We start from the raw sequence: 17,702 nt of genomic DNA on the forward strand, positions 1-17,702 counted from the left end.
TGAGTTATGCATGCGTGCGCGGGTTCAACTATATTCTCCTAGAGATTAAGCTTGAGCAGGGACTAGTAACCATCTTATACTCGAGACGAAAAGATCCCGAGGAGTATGCAGACATGACTCGAATGCTCGAGAAGTAAGTTAAATCGATCATTATCCACCATATCAGCAAATTTGTTCATTCCTAATATATCAAGCAATTGTTTTCTTTGTCTGGCAGCGTTTGGAGAAAATTCACCAAAAAAGCTCCGGGACTGCCGAAGAAGCTGCAATTTAGACACCCGAAAGTAAGTACTATAGTAACGTGTTCCGCGCATCTCCTAGTGATTCAAGCGCTAGTTTCATCAATACCATTTGGCATGCTTGCTTATCAGTTTGATTGACCTCTATTTCTTGTAATGTGGTTGTGGTAGGAACAAGGGAATGATTTCTGTGGATACTACGTTTGCGAGTCCATCCGCCACACGACCTGTGAACGAGGGTACTCTGACGAACAATATGAAGTGCGTAAGCAATAATATTCACAATTTTATTTTATTACCATCATTTGTGTTGAGTTTCATTTATTCATATATATAGGTATTGACCCCCTTGTTCAAATTAGATGTTTCGGATGCGGGATGAACTCCTAGCACCAGATCGTATGCGAGCAATTCAAGAGGAATTGGCCGCATTCTTCCTTGACCACGTGATCGCTGAAGACGGAGAATACTATGTGGACCGTGTGTTCATATATAATTAGGAGATTATATTTGTAAGAGATAATTATTGTATATATGTAGCCTCTAGTGTCTACTAGATATACGAGAACTTGTTGTTCGACCAATCTCTCGGAGAAGGAGAGGTTGTCGATATCACTTCTCTCTGTATGCATATGTTCATGACGATCTTTTGTTTCCTTTATTTGCTTACTAGCTAGCTAATGTGTCTAGTCCTCTCTATATATACGTACATATAGCGTCGTCCAAGCAAGGACATAAGAGAGGACACTTCTCTCTATTAATTAGCTAGCTAACACAATATATGAAACACCTAAATTAAACCCCCAAAACCCCCAACACCCCCCCGCTTCAAAAAAAACAAAAACCCTAGCCCCTGAAATGCTGATGCGTGGATGCCTATTGGTCCCGGTTGGTGCCACCAACCGGGACCAAAGGCCCTCCTGCCTGGGCTCGGCGCACCGGCCACGTGGAGGCCCATCTGTCCCGGTTCGTGTAAGAACTGGGACTAAAGGGTTAGGGCATTAGTAACGACCCTTTAGTCCCGGTTCACAAACCGGGACAAAAGGCCCTTATCAACCGGGACGAATGGGGGTTTTTCTACTAGTGGTTGGTGCATCTATAGGGTATCACTACTAGGAAAAGGGCTACTAATGGCGCACCAGTTTTGCCTACTAATGGTGCATCACTGGTGCACCATTAGTATCGCACGCCACTAGTATTTTTTACTAATGGCGCACCACTGGTGCGCCATTAGTATCTGGTATACTAATGGCGCACCACTGGTGCGCCATTAGTATAGGCCACGGTGCGCCATTAGTATAGGCCACTGGTGCGCCATTAGTATTTTTGAATTTTGAAGGCGGGAAAATAGTAGTGGCGCACCGTCTAACCCCCACTGTGCGCCATTGCTATTTTTGAATTTTGAATTTGGATCTGGATCGTGATTTTTTTGCCCATTTTTTGCTTGTTTTTTTGCTTGTTTTTTGGCACGATATTATTACAAATTTTGTTCCTGTTTTTGGATCTTGTACGTTCTTTTGCCGTGTTCTTTTGCCAGAGAGGAGTTCGCCGGAGAGGAGGAGGAGGAGGTCACCGGAGAGGCGCTCGCCTACATCGCCGGAGAGGAGGAGGAGGAGTTCGCCGGAGAGGAGGAGGAGGAGGTCGCCGGAGAGGAGTTCACCGGAGCATCGGAGAGGAGGAAGGAGAAACCATGAGGGGATATCGAAGGGAGGAGAGGAGGGAGGAGGAGCTCACCGGGGAGGGGGAGGAGGAGCTCACCGGAGAGGAGGGAGGATGAGCTCACCGGAGAGAAGGGACGAGAAACCGTGAGGGGAGGGGAGGGGAGGAGAGGAGGGAGGAGGAGGTCACCGGAGAGGAGGAGGAGGTCGCCGGAGAGGAGGAGGAGGAGGTCGTCAGAGAGGAGGAGGGTAGTATGGTGGAGGAGAGAAGGGAAGATGGAGTGGAGGAGAGGAAGAGATGGAGTGGAGGAGAGGTGGAGTGGAGGAGAAGAATGAAGAGGTAAGGAGGAGAGGACCACGCCCAGCCATATATACGGCATACTAATGGCGCACCGCGGGCAGGTGCGCCATTACTAACTTTTTTTTATTTTTTTTATTTATTTTGAATTTTGAAGGCGGGAAGATACTAAAGGCGCACCATGGGCAGGTGCACCATTAGTAACTTTTTTTTATTTTTTGACTTATTTTGAATTTTAAAGGCGGGAAGATAGTAATGGCACACCATGGGTAGGTGCGCCATTAATAAGTTTGAATTTTTTTTGAATTATTTTGCCTCTCTAGATCTTAAAAGCCCCGTATCTTTTTTCTGTTAGGTTTTTGAGGATTTTGTAAATGTTTAACGGGGTTCCCCCAGTTCAATTTGGATGTAACTTTTCGAGTAGATGATTTTTCATATAAAAACTTTTTCATCCGAGTTTGTACGCAAAAGTTATGCCCATTTTACAAATTCTCGAGAGATTTCGCAAGTAAAGTCAAAATTCATATTTGTAAATTTTCACAACAACTAGACCACATATCACATGGGAAACTTATTTTCTTTTATTTTTTGACATTTCCATAATTTTTTTATTTTTTTAAAAAACTGAAAAGGCGGTCCATGGGGGAGGGGGGGTGCATTCGGTGGAAGTGGTGGCCAAGTTACTAATGGCGGACCGTGGCATGGTGCACCATTACTAGTCCAACTAGTAATGGCGCACCACTCCCACGGTGCGCCATCAGTAGTTTTGGAAAATTTTAAAAAAAAATTACTAATGGCGCACCATGGATGTGGTGCGCCATTAGTATTTGGACACTAATGGCGCACCACATGTCTGGTGCGCCATTAGTGTCAATTCCATCTATAGCCCTTTTCCTAGTAGTGTATGACACGTGTGGCAACTCACAGAACTCCTTTGCGAGATGCAGCTTGAGGCGATCATACGCGCGGTTGCGCCAGAGTGACGCGCTACAGCTCTCGCGCTCGACGATGGCATAAGGAATTGAGAATTGGCTAAGTCATGCTGCCATTGCGAGGCCTGCTGGCCCAGCACCAACAATCAACACTGTAACACCGTCCATTTCAAAGAGAAGACTTGACAAAGTTGTGGCACTAACAGAAAGTTTATAATTTTTCTAAAACTAATGGCACTAACAAAAGACTTGACAAAATTGTGGCACTAACAGAAAGTTCAAAGAATTCAAATTTTAACTAATTAAATTTGAAAACTAATAGCACTAACAGAAAGTTTATAATTTTTCTAAAACTAATGGCACTAACAGAAAGTTTATAATTTTGCTGACCTAAAAGCAAAAAGAATTAAAAAAAGAAAAAAAACAAAAGAAAATAAATAATGCAAAAAAACAAAATAAAAAATGGAAAAAAACTATTTTTGTAGTAAAGTTAATCACAAACTTGTGATTCACACAAATTTCAAAGAATTCAAATTTTAACTATTCAAATTTGAAAACTAATGGCACTAACAGAAAGTTTATAATTTTTCTGAACTAAAAGCAAAAAGAATTAAAAAATAAAGTAAGAAACAAAAAAATGCAAAAAACAAAACAAAAAAACTGGAAAAAAAATAAAAATAGCAACAACCGGGACCTCTTTTCAGCCATTTCAAAAAAATAAAGCACTTATATGTCCTTACTTTATTTTTATTTCTTTATTTTTATTTTTATTTTTATAAAGTAAGAAACAGAAAATGCAAAAAAAACAAAACAAAAAAACTGGAAAAAAAATAAAAATAGCAACAACCGGGACCTCTTTTTAGACATTTCAAAAAAATAAAGCACTTATATGCACTTACTTTATTTTTATATGTCCTTAGTTTATATGTCCTTACTTTATTTTTATTTCTTTATTTTTATATAAGAAAGTACTTGGCGTTTTTCAGACATCATCTGCATCAGTTTATATGTATATGTATGAGTATATGTATGTGTGTATATCTGTTTATATGTCCTTTTTTAGATTTTCTGTTTTTTGTATTTTTATAAAAATGTATATATGTTCTCTTTCTCTGTGTGTGTGTGTGTGTTCATGTATATATGCAAAAGATAGATTTTTAGAAAAATTAGGATTTTTTTCTGTACATATAATTTTTTGATGATATTATTTATTGTAAATATGCAAATGTAGGTATAATTCATATGAACAATGAATTAGGCAAAACCTTATTTTAAAAGAATGAGAGAAAAAAGAAAGCAATACTACTTTTATTTTTGAACATCATTTTAAAAAAAGCAAGCAATACTACTTCATGTATTTTTAAGAAGGAAGAAGAAGAAAAAGAATGAGAGGAAAAAGGAAATAAGAAGAGGAACAAAGGAGAAGAAGAGGAAAGGAAGAAGAGGAGAAATAAATAAGAAAAGGAAAAAAGAAGAAGAAGAAAAAATAGAATATTCTATTTTTTTCTTCTTCTTCTTCTCTATTCCTTTCTTCTTCTCCTCTTTTTTTTCTTTTTTTTCTTCGATCTTCTCCTCTATTCCTTTCTTCTTCTCCTCTTTTTATTTCTTCTTCGTCTTCTTATTTTTTATCGGATATGTCATTGTCGATATACCCCGTGTCTCGATAACTTCAACACGAGGTGGGGTTCGACCTACCCCCTCCCCGATAATATTATTTTCCCATGTATGTATGCAAAAGTTACATTTTTAGAAAAGTTTTATATATCTAGCTAGGAAAGGAAGAAGAAGAAAAAGAATGAGAGGAAAAAGGAAAATAAGAAGAGGAAGAAAGGAGAAGAAGAGGAGAGGAAGAAGAGGAGAAATAAATAAGAAGAAGAAAAAGAAGAAAAAGAAGAGGAGAAGAAGAATGGAATAGAGGAGAAGAAGAGAAAATAGAATATTCTATTTTCTCTTCTTCTCCTCCTCTATTCCTTTCTTCTTCTCCTCTTTTTTTCTTATTTTTTTCTTCAATCTTCTCCTCTATTAATATCTTCTTCTCCTCTATTAATATCTTCTTCTCCTCTTTTTATTTTTTCTTCGTCTTCTTATTTTTTATCGGATATGTCGTTGTCGATATACCCCGTCTCCCGATAACTTCAACACGAGGGGGGGTTCAACCTACCCCTCCCCGATAACAGGATATATCTCTCAAAGAATCAGCATTCTAGCATGCTTGCCATGGTAAACTACATGTCAAAGATGATTTAACTTGACATAGAGTCTATCATAGATTTGATGTCATTAGCGATATTCTTGGCATCTGCTGCAATACCGGCTAATCCTCTCCTCACTAACCCAGCACAATAGAGCCCATTTTCACCTTTCCAATGATTCGGATATTTTTGGATGGGCAGTCTGTTGCCATTTAACATGCTCTCACCATCCTGGATTAAAAAAACATAGAGCTTGTTAGCAGATTTATTAATGGCTACACCAAGAAAACAAACTCAGACATGTTCAAAGACGAGCTATATTAACTTGAGCCATATATTTGTCATGCTTTTGTATCCAGTTGCAAACACAATCGCATCAAATGAGATTCTTTTACTGCATTGAAATTTAACTATGTTGCCCTTCATCTTACTAATGCTCCCTTGAACCTATATGAGATAGAAATACATTGATAACTTGGCATATCAAATCAACGTATGTTATAAAGTTATGTCATGTCAAGGATATACTTACTTTGATGATGCCTTTTTTGATCAATCCAATAGTCCCAACATCAATCACTGCAGATCGGCCTGTTTCTGCTTTGAGGGTCATTGGACCCATTTTTGGCCTTGTGATGCCATGTCGTGACAGGTCTCCAAATATTAAATACACTGCCATCACAAGGAGTTCATCCACTAGATTCGATGGAAGATGGTGAGCAAGTGTCATCCCCAAATGAATTAATTCCTTTGTCATTACATGAATCTACAACCACAAAACATGTCACACCTCTTTTGATGTATGCATGATAAATAAAATTGCAGAGAATTTCTTCTTTCAAGAATTAAATTTTTGTCATGCGGTTCCTCTAGTCTTTTAGTTGTTTGTGTACGATATAAAACAGACCATCTCTTTTTCTATGTGAGATACTTCCGATTAGTAATAACACTTAAAATTGCATCTCTTCTATTAGTAACTATACTAAGAATTTGTGTTCATGCACCCAATGAACATATATAGTGCATGTACATACCGGGCTTCGTATAACAATCGATGTGTTGGCATCATGGGTCGCAAGGTCATAAGCAATTTCCATCCCGGAGTTTCCGGATCCAATGACCAACACATTCCTGCCAGAGTAGCTCTTGCCTGACTTGTAGCTTGAGGAGTGGATGACATCACCTGGAAAGTTTTCTTGTCCAGGGATCATTGGAATATTCTTTGCACTATTCTCACCACTTGCCACAACAAGAAACGTTGCTGTGAACTTGACTGTGGTGCACTTTGACATGTCCTTTGCCACAATGGACCAACATTTTTCATCACTGTCATATGTGGATGACTCCACACTGGTGAGATACTTCGGTTGAATGTTGAAATTCTCAACATGATTATCCAAGTACTTCACAAACAAGTTTTTTGTTATGTATGTTGGTGCATCTACAAGGTATGACATGTGTGGCAATTCACAAAACTCCATTGCAAGATGCAGCTTGAGGCGATAATATCCACGGTTGCGCTAGAGTGACGTGCTACAGCTCTCACGCTCGACGATGGCATAAGTAATCGAGAATTGACAAAGGCATGCTTGACGGTGTCCTGGACTAGGGGGTACTCACCACCTCGTCTCCTGAACAGCTGGATCGGAGCAAGGACCCACATGGCGGTTCACTATTGGGCCAATTCGGACAGCCCATGCCGCATACAAGGAGGATTCTACAAGACTTGGCGCCCAAGACAAGGACTCCTCTAAACCCTAGGCCTGCGGTGCATATATAAACCGAGGCCAGGCTAGTCAGTAGACAATCTCATATTCATTACTACAATCTCGTGGTAGATACATATACTCTGTACTACACCCATATGAATACAATCAAAAGCAGCATGTAGGGTATTATCTCATCAAGAGAGCCCGAAGCTGGGTAAAACCCCGTGTCCATGTTACCATCGCTCCCAGACGCCTAGATTAGGACCCCTACTACGAGATACGCCGGATATTGAACCGACATTTGTGCTTTCATTGAGAGCCTGCTGGTGGTCGCCATGGGGCGATGGGAATTCGGATCGTCTCCGGCGCGATCTACGCATCGGAGCCGAGCTCTATGGTCGATGTCGGTATCTTTTGTCGCCGGCTCGACTGGCCACCTTGGCTTAACCAAGGACTGTGCCCTACCTCCGATCATCATGTTCGGAAGAGGGCCTTCATCAACATCAACTCTGATCTCTATCATGATCGTGAAAGAATCATCCATGGAGCTCAGGGGCTCAACGTCAACATTGCCCTCGGGCGACCGTGCTGTTTTTTTCCGAACAACAAACTTGTATCCGCTGCCACCACCTCCTCGAGCATTGCTTTGATGATTCCTTCAGTGGAATTGTGCGGAATTAAGTGTACAACAACCATGCCAAATTTCATCGAGTTCCGATGGAGGAATCTCTGGCAATATACGATATACCGGAGCCCTGTCAAATCTGGACTGGAATCTGGATGAGTTTAGGGCGTGGTCTCCAGAGCCCATCTCGGAGGTCCTTTGGAAGATCCGGCCATTCATCTGCTGCGGAATTCCCATATCTACCACCCCTCCAAATTTCAGCTCGACCCGACGGCTCAAACTCCGGGAACCTTCCGATGAGTGAACCAATTTTCGGATCTGTTTTTTGCGCGAATACGAATCCGGCCCGAGTTCATGTTTCTTCATGAACGGAATATTGGACAACCCTTTTGAAGGAATTTTTTCTAGGGTATTGTGCGTTGTTTTTAAACACGTAGCCATAAAATTTTAAGCCTCCTCCAAGGTAATCTTCACCATCATGCTGGTGTCAAACCAGTCCGGCAATATTGCTCCACAGCTGCCGACTTGCGCTAGACACGTCGCCGCTTTGTTGAGCCGAGCTCAACTTCTTCAATCATCATCTCGGCAAGCCGAACAAGAGTTTGGCATCGCAAAGGGTAAATCATCACCAACATCGCTGCCCCACAGATTACACGGAGCGGGCACACCGGCATCGCCGCACGGTCACTTCATCAGGGCGGCCTTGACCGCGTAACAAGTCACGACTTGCGTCAGCATGGCAACAGTGTTGCTTCTTCAAGCCGATGTCCATCACGCCGACCTGCTTCAACACCTCGGATGACATGGCAGCTGCAACATCTCCTCATCGACCTGCTCCGTCACCTCGGCTGGACCGGGGACTTGGCTACTTCTTCATCAACATACTCCGGTGACTTCGGCGTCACCAGCCGACCAGCTTCGTCACGTTAGCTGGACTGAGGGCTTTGTCTCGGCAAGCCAACCTTTGCCAGCATCGCCATGCCGTCGCTTTATCGCCCATCAGCCAATGGGTGTGCGGATCGAGTCCCAATTTTGGGAGTCACCTTTCTTCGGATTGCTACAACAAATAAACTAGGTGTTATTTATCCTAGTAATTTTTGCTTGTTTGGGTTTATTTTTTCCAAGGAACTATTACTCTGGTTTGTTCCATTATCTGTACGCGGGTCTATCAAATGGTGGCCACATTAACGAAGGTCACATGGTGGTTCGGAAATGGACCTCAACTACGTCACATGATCTCTTCGGGAAGCCGACGCCGTCGTCCCAATCGGCGTAAATCAGCTCGCGTGATCATCTTGTTGGTCGTGTTGCCATACCGACATGTTCGGTTGCCTTGGAGACTTCGGCATCATTGAGAGAGCTCTACCTCATTGAGTGTTCGGCACACAGGCCATATGTATTTTATTACTTTGCATAAATTATTAATTATGCAACATTTTTTAATTTTATTATTATTCCTATTATCTCCGGCTTGCACTATTTTCTGTACACAGATAAAGGATCCGGATCGGGCAGTGCTATCACCTCTGCGTATCGACGTACCACGTCACCTCGGCTGGACCGAGGGCTTCGTCATCACTTCATTAACCCACACCGGGGACTTCGGCGTCACACTGCGGGCCTGCATTGGCCGTGCTATGTCGCCACTTCGGAGTGCCGAGCTCTTCGCTCCGCCACCTCGGGACTGGCTTGGGGGCTGGGACCTTTGTAACGCCCTCGATGCGGCTATATCTCCCACGTGTCGAAGCACGACTTAGAGGCATAACCGCATTGAAAGCAATGTCGCAAGTGAGGTAATCTTCACACGACCCATGTAATACATAAGGGAAAGAGATACATAGTTGGCTTACAATCGCCACTTCACACAATTACATGAATAAAGCATTACATCATCCAGATACAATCAAGGCCCGACTACGGAACCAAAATAGAAGAAGACTACCCCAAATGCTACACAGATCCCCGATCGACCCCAACTGGGCTCCACTACTGATCAACTAGAATGAAACAACACAAAGGACAAGATCTTCAACGAGCTCCTCCTTGAGCTCGGTTGCGTCACCTGCACGGTATCATCGGCACCTGCAAACTGGTTTTGGAAGTATCTGTGAGTCACGGGGACTCAGCAATCTCACACCCTCGCGATCAAGACTATTTAAGCTTATGGGTAAGGTAAAAGGTATGAGGTGGAGCTGCAGCAAGCGACTAGCATATATGGTGGCTAACATATTCGCAACAGAGAGCGAGAAGAGAAGGCAAAAGCACAGTCGAACAACTATGATCAAGAAGTGATCCTAGAACAAACCTACGTCAAAATTTACTCCAACACCGTGTTCACTTCCCAGACTCCGCCGATAAGAGACCATCATGGTTACACACGCGGTTGGTGCATTTTAATTAAGATAAACTTCAGGTTTTCTACAACCGGACATTAACAAGTTACCATCTGCCCATAACCGCGGGCACAGCTTTCGAAAGTTCAAAACCCTGCAGGGGTGTCCCAACTTAGCCCATCACAAGCTCTCACGGTCAACGAAGGATATTCCTTCTTCCAAGACAACCCAATCAGACTCGGAATCCCGGTTACAAGACATTTCGACAATGGTAAAACAAGACCAACAAAGCCACCCAGATGTGCTGACAAATCCCGATAGGAGCTGCACATATCTCGTTCTCAGGGCACACCGGATGAGCCAGACGTCGGGTGGGCCAGCCCAGAGTTGCCCCTGGTAGCTCCGGACATCGCTCAGTTTGGACCAACGCTTAGAGAAGCACTGGCCCGGGGGGGGTTAAAATAAAGATGACCCTTGGGCTGGCCTAACCCAAGGGAAAAAGGCTAGATGGCAAATGGTAAAACCAATGTTGGGCCTTGCTGGAGGAGTTTTATTCAAGGCGAACTGTCAAGGGGTTCCCATTATAACCCAACCGTGTAAGGAACGTAAAATCCGGGAACATAACACTGATATGACGGAAACTAGGGCGGCAAGAGTGGAACAAAACACCAGGCATAAGGCCGAGCCTTCCACCCTTTACCAAGTATATAGATGCTTTAATTAAATAAGATATATTGTGATATCCCAACAAAATAACCATGTTCCAAACATGGAACAAGCTCCAATCTTCACATGCAACTAACAACGCTATAAGAGGGGCTGAGCAAAGCGGTAACATAGCCAAACAACGGTTTGCTAGAACGAGGTGGGTTAGAGGCTTGGCTTAACAATATGGGAGGCATGATAATCGAGTGGTAGGTATCGCAGCATAGGCATAGCAAAAGAGCGAGCATCTAGCAAGCAAAGATAGATGTGATTTCGAGGGTACGGTCATCTTGCCTGAATTCCCGCAAGGAAGAAGAACGAGTCCATGAAGAAGACAAACGGACGTAGTCGAATGGTTCCTCACAACACGACGTTATCGGAACCAACCCGAAGAAGCAACACCGGAAAGGAGCAAACAACATAGTAAACAACCAACACATGAACCTGGCCTCCTTGACATGATATGCGGGATGCGGTATGCAATGCATATGCATGATTTGAAAAGGAATGATTGAACCTGGCCTCAACTTGGAAAACCAAGAGTGCCACTAGAAAGGTGAGTTGATTTCGGTCGAAATCGATATAAAGATCACCGGAATCGGATGCACGGTTTGGAAATGACAAGCAAAACAAATATGGCACCGGTCTGCGATAATCAGCAAGAAGCCATCTAAATGCATCAAGAGAAATATGCTACAGTACTCAAACATGGCAACAAAATACATGGCAGGGATCCACTCAAAATGCGTGACAAAAGATGAACACTAAGCTACGGCTAATTCACTCAATATAAAGCTCAAACTAGCATGGCAAAAGTGCAAAAGATAATAGGTTTCAGACTTCGTGAAATTAACAGCATGTCAGGGATTATCATCAGGAAGCAATGTTTAGAGCATGATAACAACATGCTACAGGAACATATCATGGCAAAGCAAGGCCTGGCATGAAGCTACTCAAAGCATGTAGCAAAAGTCCCTTAGTGACCATAAGCCAAAAGAGATCAGAAAATACAATGGCAACCATGTGAACATAGCAAAAACATAAACAGATTCAGACTTAGTGAAAAACTGGAGCATGGCAAAATAGTTAACGAGTAGGCATGTTTATGAGCTCGATGCACTCAGTACGAGGCATTGCATGACAAACTAAGCATACACCCAGCAAATAGACATGGCATAGAAGCTAGACAAGGAAAAAACAACAACATAGCATGCACGGATCAACAACAACAAGCTCGGCAAAAGTTTTCGAGTAGATGATTTTTCATATAAAAAACTTTTTCATCCGAGTTCGTACGCAAAAGTTATGCCCATTTTACAAATTCTCGAGAGATTTCGCAAATAAAGTTGAAATTCATATTTGTAAATTTTCACAACAACTAGACCACATATCACATGGGAAACTTATTTTCTTTTATTTTTTGACATTTCCATCATTTTTATTATTTTTTTCCAAACTGAAAAGGCGGTCCACGGGGGGGGATGTATTCGGTGGAAGTGGTAGCCAAGTTACTAATGGCGCACCGTGGCATGGTGTGCCATTACTAGTTGAGACTCCCACGGTGCGCCATTAGTAGTTTTGGAAAAAAATTTAAAATTTTTTTACTAATCGCGCACCGTGGATGTGGTGCGCCATTAATATTTGGACACTAATGGCGCACCAACACATGGTGCGCCATTACTATATAGTAATGGCGCACCACATGTCTGGTGCGCCATTAGTGTCAATTCCATCTATAGCCCTTTTCCTAATAGTGTATGACATGTGTGGCAACTCACAGAACTCCTTTGCGAGATGCAGCTTGAGGCGATCATACGCGTGGTTGCGCCAGAGTGACGCGCTACAGCTCTCGCGCTCGACGATGGCATAAGGAATTGAGAATTGGCTAAGGCATGCTGCCATTGCGAGGCCTGCTGGCCCAGCACCAACAATCAACACTGTAACACCCTCCATTTCAAAGAGAAGACTTGACAAAGTTGTGGGATAAGTTCGCTGGTAGTCCAGTGTTTGTGTGTTTGCTCGATGAAATTTGGATGACATGCTCGTGTATGGGGGCATATATATATATATATATATATATATATATATATATATATATATATATACATATATATATATATATATATATATATATTGGTATCCTTCATGGGCCAATCTGTTTTATGGATAGAGGGATGAAAAGGTAAATATTTATTGAGGCCTAATCCTAGTGTGTAGGAGTATTTCCATCTAAAAATGGAGCCGTTGTTGGTTGTGAAAGCGTGTACTGATACAAAATAGGTAGGAAACACACCGTTGATCGATTGTTGGTATTGGAAACTTATCGACCATCTTTTTTATGTGTATATTAAAGGTTCTTCATGTTTCTTTCCTTTCGCATCATCACCAATGACAATTACTACTCTAATAATATTCAAGTGTTTCTTCCTCTTTGTATACAATATAGGATATGATAAGGATAAGTCTGATTTCCAAACACACATTTATAGGCAAAGTCCTATTTCATTTTCTCTAGTTAATATAATGTGGATGACAAAAGGAAATAATCATCTCAGAAGGATTTGTTACCAACCATGTTAACCGGTTTTGTCGGCTAGTTTTGCCTCCGTTTCAGTTGTATGACGGTTAGTTTTGGTTTTGACGACCATTGCCATAACTTTGGTGTCAACACAACGAGCCGTTCGATGTTGTGAACAAAAAAAATTAGAAATTTAGTTCAAATATTTGAAACCAGTTTTTTTTTAATATAAATTCATTTCCATACTGAACACTCGTTTAATGTGAGGCCATATTTCAACTTTGGTACATGCATATTGTCCTATGCCTGAACATCAAATTGAACGCTCATTGTATTTTTAACTCTACACACCAGAGTGTGAATATATTTTGTTAAAAAGATAATAAACCAATTTACTAGAAATCGAAATTTTCAATCCTGTCTCGATGCGGTTTTGCACACTTGTCTGGTTCCAAACTGACTGACACAGATTAATCACAATTGTACGCAACTTCCATGCAAAACTGAACTAGAGAAGTGGAGCACGTACAGTTCATCGGATTTTGATTTTCCTAACAGAATAATCCACTAACTTTTGTGACTTACATTTAGCATGGCGCAAACTGCAGACTGAACCTATCAAACATATGATTACATTCGATTTACGACCGTCGAGTCCAAATGATTTCAACACCTACCAGACTACCACTCTGCCTCCTGCAGTTGGATTTTCTAAAGACTTGTCTGCTGGGTAGGTGGATTCAGGCCATCCTCACAAGAAGGAGCGTGTGGTAAAGACTAGTAGCATCTTCTCTTCTTTCCATATGGACAGTTCCCTTGGATCATTTTTGCCGGCGAAGGAACTCCCACATTTCTTGGTGGAACTCCCCACTCACTATCAACCGCATCTTCTTCGCGTCCTCCCGCAACAAGTACCCGTTATCCCTTGTGTGGTCACAACATTGGTCAAACATGTCCTGCGCAAATAAGCGGCACCCAGATGTAAGTATAGTGGTAATCAGACTACTAGAGTACAGGTTTTGAAATGTGTCCAAGCACCGTCCATCCGCAAGGAGGTGGTAGGGTTTGATGGGTGAAGGGTTTATTAATCCAACAGTCCCAACTCAATCATCGTGGGTCAGTCGGTTTCTAACTTGAGGGTCATTCGACCATTTTTGGTTTTGGGCCTTGTGACGCCTTATACCTCGATCGATATCCAAATATGACATTCGCCGCCATCACAAAGAGGTCACCCACTAGATTTAGTGAAAGAAAGTGAGCAAGTGTCATCCCAACTAAATTAGTTCACTTGTCATCACATGAATCTGCAACCAAAAGACATGTCACGCCTCTTTGAAACATGCCTGATAGAGTAAAGTTTCATAGAATTTCTTCTTTCAATTGTTATTTTTTTGTCATGTAGTTCCTCTAGTTGTTTTGTTGTTTGTGCGTGATATAAAACAGTCCATCTCTTATATATGTGAAATACTTTCTATTAGTAATAATACCGAAAAAAATGCATCTCTTTTAGTGGTAACTATACTAAAAAATTGTGTTCATGTACCTAATGAAAATATATAGTGCATGTAGTACATATCAGCCTCCGTATGATAATCGAAGTATTGGCACCATGGTCGCAAGGTCATAAGCAATTTATATCCAAGACTAGACGGATGTATACCTTGGATCTCGGCCGATGGAAAACTTACTGCATACTGCAAACCCTGGGTGCTTCGGGCACAACAAAATGTGTCCACAACATATAAGAATACCAGCATCATGTAACTACAAATACACGTTCTAAATAGTAGTTTTCCGTCATATGGTGTTCTAAGTTTTAGTTTTGAGTTTCTAAATCAGTTCACAAATATTTTTAATGATTTATTAGTATGTCAGCTAGCCCATGTAGTTGCACAGGTTGATAATTTGTGCCATTCCAAGACTGGATAGTATGTGGAGGATCTCCTCCTGCTGCTGCTTGATGGCCTCGCGAAGTATCTTGGAGCCGATGGAGGAGGGCACAAACTCCTCCTCCTCGGCCTGGTGGCGCTTGGCGGCGCCGGAGTGACAGCGCTTCCCGGCGTCGGCCACCGCGTCGGCGTCGGCACTGAGCGGTAGGCGGCTGCCCTTGGGCTGCTTCTTGGAGGACTTATGCTTCTTGCCGGTCATGGCCGCTGGCTCGGGCCTCGGTGGTGGTCTGCCGGGTAGGAGGCGGGGCGGCGGGGGACGGAGGTGGGGAGGGAGACGGCGGCGCAACGTAGTAAAACACTAGAGGAGGAAGGAGGATGGCGGATTGGTGGGTTTTGTTTCTGTGGACATGTGGACTTGTGGAGGCCTCGCTCGTCATTGCTGGGCCTGCTTGCTTCTTCTCCTTGCTTAAGGGGCCGGCCCATCATGCCATACTCAGGAGGCTGGCCGAACAATGCCTCAGATTATTATTTTTTGAATGATTTGAAGATTGCACGAACAATGCATCAGTTAAATGTGCTATTTTTGAAAAGGAAAACAGAATACAGAGGTACACTCCACCAACCCACGAGCGTGTTAAGATCATCTTTCAGTTACTGGTTATAGTTGCTTTTACCTAATTCAAGTTCGGCATCAGCAATCTTTGCCATCCGAGTATATTTTGTCTTGGAAGTCAGTAAATTTCAATGAGTCATCAGTTGATAAAAGCGATAGACAAAACTTGGAGAAGCTCATCCACTATATATGCTTTATTCCGTTAGTTCACATTGTAAAAAAAAGTACTTAGGATTTCTTATTGTTCTGATTCAAATGATGTTCTATATTTCCCATTGACACTTTTATAAATCCAATGTCGGTGTTTCTCCAAAAAGAAAACAAATGATTGCTTGTTATGCCTTCCAATATAATGAACATTCAGTATATATGCAAGTAGCCGCCTTCTTCGTCGTGTAAGTGCCTTATTTTTGAAACATATAATTGCGCATTTGAGTCAGATCTATATTATCTAGGTAGATGACTAGGATCTCTCTAGAAGTGCCAACTAGAAAACAAACCAACATTATGAGAGAAAAGGTCTACTTATTATTTTCAACTATAAAAAATATGACTAATAAGGCAGATTCCTTCAAATATTCCAAATACGCTTATTATGATTTTTTTTATTAATCCAACAGCCCCAATATCAATCACTATGGATCGGTAGGTTTCTAACTTGAGGGTCGTTGTGATCCATTTTTGGTTTTGGGCCTTGTGATGACATACCTCGATAGGTCTCCAAATATGAAATTTGTTGCCGTCACAAAGAGGTTATTCACTAGATTTAGTGAAAGATGGTGAGCAAGTGTCATCCCAACCGAATAAATTCTATTGTCATTACGTGAATCTACAACCAAAAGACATGTCACACCTCTTCTGAAGCATGCATGATAAAACAAAATTTCATAGAATTTCTTCTTTCAAAAGTTACTTTTTGTCATGTAGTTCCTCTAGTCGTTTGTTTGTTTGTGTGTCATATCAAACAGTCCATCTCTTATATATGTGAAAATTTTCTATTAGTAATAATACTAAAGAAATGGATCTCTTCCTGTGGTAACTATACTAAAAAATTGTGTTCATATACCCTGTGAAAATACATAGTGCATGTAGTACATATCAGCCTTCATATAACAATCGAAGTATTGGCACCATGGTCGCAAGGTAATAAGCAATTTATATCCAAGACTATGCGGATGGATATCTTGGATCTCAGCCGATGGAAAACTTACTGCATACTGGAAACCCTACGCTTCGGGCACAACAAACTGTGTCCACAACAGTTAAGGATACGTATATCACGTAAACACAAATACACGTTCTAAATAGTAGTTTTCCGTCATATGGTGTTCTAAGTTTTAGTTTTAAGTTTCTAAATATGTTCACAAATATTTTTAATAATTTATAATACGTCAGCTACCCCATGCAGATGCACGGGATAATAACTAGTGCAATTCTAAGACTGAATAGCACTACAGTACCGGCGATGGATGTAGTGAACTATGCATTTATTTTAGGCTGATGTGATTACTACCTCCTACAATTGTATGTTGATGGGGTAAACACGCCACAAGAGATTTTGGTATAGATAATAGAGTATTGAGCGCATGCCGTTTGCACATATAATTTCAAGTAAATCTATATCTATACCTACTATTAAAACAAGGTGATATTTTTGGTTTCGTCCCGCTTAAAGATGATTTTATAAAGATAAGGTGGTACTAATTCGGGGACCTATATATCTATCTTATTCCGGGACGGGGATTACCAAGCGTACGCGCCTGGGCTTCAGCGAGGTGCACGGACCGAGCTGGGCCAGATATGCACCTTACTTTTTTATTCATCGATTCGGGAGCGCAAAAAAAGCCAATTGTCCGGGAGTTCAAACCCATGGTTTCCCTTATTATATGTCTTAAAGGCTAGCTAAATGCACAATTAAATAGTCCCACGTCGCCTCTTTTCATCAAAGATCATCAATTTATATATGGACCACTCGAACGAGAAAACAAGCT

At 41.7% G+C, this 17,702-nt stretch overlaps 1 pseudogene; it reads right to left on the reverse strand.

The window, feature by feature from the left end:
- Positions 1 to 5,370: 5,370 nt before the first annotated feature.
- LOC147987707 (putative indole-3-pyruvate monooxygenase YUCCA10) lies at positions 5,371 to 12,644 on the reverse strand (annotated as a pseudogene).
- Between the last annotated feature and the right edge of the window lie 5,058 nt (positions 12,645 to 17,702).

Source organism: Triticum urartu, chromosome 2A (genome assembly GCF_056163025.1).
Source record: "Triticum urartu cultivar PI428250 chromosome 2A, HENAU_Tu73, whole genome shotgun sequence".
NCBI classification, from domain to species: domain Eukaryota; kingdom Viridiplantae; phylum Streptophyta; class Magnoliopsida; order Poales; family Poaceae; genus Triticum; species Triticum urartu.